General features: G+C 60.4%; 1 protein-coding gene across 2 annotated transcripts in view; it reads right to left on the bottom strand.

The window, feature by feature from the left end:
- The window catches only part of DTNA (dystrobrevin, alpha), a 451930-nt gene extending 451403 nt beyond the window's left edge, over positions 1-527 (bottom strand). Inside the window, exon 1 of one of the 2 annotated variants that reach the window (XM_006889175.1) lies at positions 303-527. The gene's annotated coding sequence lies outside the window, so the exon portion shown is untranslated. The remainder of the gene's footprint in view (positions 1-302) is intronic. The other variant, XM_006889177.1, reaches the window with a different exon arrangement.
- Between the last annotated feature and the right edge of the window lie 510 nt (positions 528-1037).

Genomic DNA, 1037 nt, shown 5'->3' with positions numbered 1-1037 from the left:
CCCCGCGAGTGGGCGCCAAGGCACAGCCCTTCCCCCGCAGCCACTCGCCGCTCGCCACTCCTCCGACTCTTGACTTTGTCGGGTGCGCGGCGCCTGCCCCGGCTCCGGCCGCCCCGGCGCGGTGGACACCTTCAGGGCGGTCCCTGCGCCCCAGGGAGCGCGCGCCCTGGGCACCTTGAGCCTCCCGCACGCCCCGCGGCCCCCGGCGCCCACTCCTCCGCCAGTCGGCGGAGCCCTCCGCCCCGCGCCCCGCGCCCTCCTCCACCGCCGAGCTGTCAAGGCAGCAAGCGCCGTGCACACACCTTGGAATGGACGGGCGCCTCCGCAGCCGACTCGCTAAACTCTTACAAGGTGTCCATTGGTCTGCAGGGAGGCTTGGGCATGGAGTCGGAGCCGCTTTCTTATTATTTAATAATGTTGGAAGTGCCGGGTCCGCTGCCAGAGTTGTGGGTCATGTGGGCACAGCAGAGGCTGGCTGCTGCCAGTACCAGGGTTTCCTGAGGATCCTGAAACTATGATCTCATCCTCCTCATCCGCCTCCCCCGCCCCTCTCTCCGCGGGCGCGCACGCACGGCACACACTCCGCACACACACCGCACACACACACTCGCTGCATGCGTGGTCCTCCTCCCTGGGCCCCGAGACTCCCCCGGAGAAACGCACTGTTCACGCTCTTCATTGTGAAAAAGAATTTCTTTTTAAAAAATCCCTCAGGACAGAATTCCCCCACCCCCATTTCTCTCTCTCAAAGCTTGATTTATGTGCTTTGTTTATTTTCTACAGTTTTGTCTCGCAAGTGCAGGGGATTCGAAGAGAGGCTCCGAATGAAAAAAGGGGGGGAAAGAATCATCCTCCTATGTGACCCAGATTTGGGTCAGAACCCAAGGACTCAGTCATGGCCATTTCCATTGCAAACAGAGGCCGCGATAAACCGGGCTGGAACGTGGAATAGTCACAACCACTTAGATGCATGCGGTGGGTTTCTCTCCCAAGCTGCAAGCCTTTCCCAAACATTACCTCATTTATTTGCAGAGCAT

The sequence above is a fragment of the Elephantulus edwardii genome, unplaced genomic scaffold (genome assembly GCF_000299155.1).
Source record: "Elephantulus edwardii isolate Elephantulus edwardi_28Jun2011 unplaced genomic scaffold, EleEdw1.0 scaffold00076, whole genome shotgun sequence".
Taxonomy (NCBI): domain Eukaryota; kingdom Metazoa; phylum Chordata; class Mammalia; order Macroscelidea; family Macroscelididae; genus Elephantulus; species Elephantulus edwardii.
Note: the sequence above shows the minus strand (reverse complement) of the source record. Positions and strands in the feature narration are given on the sequence as shown.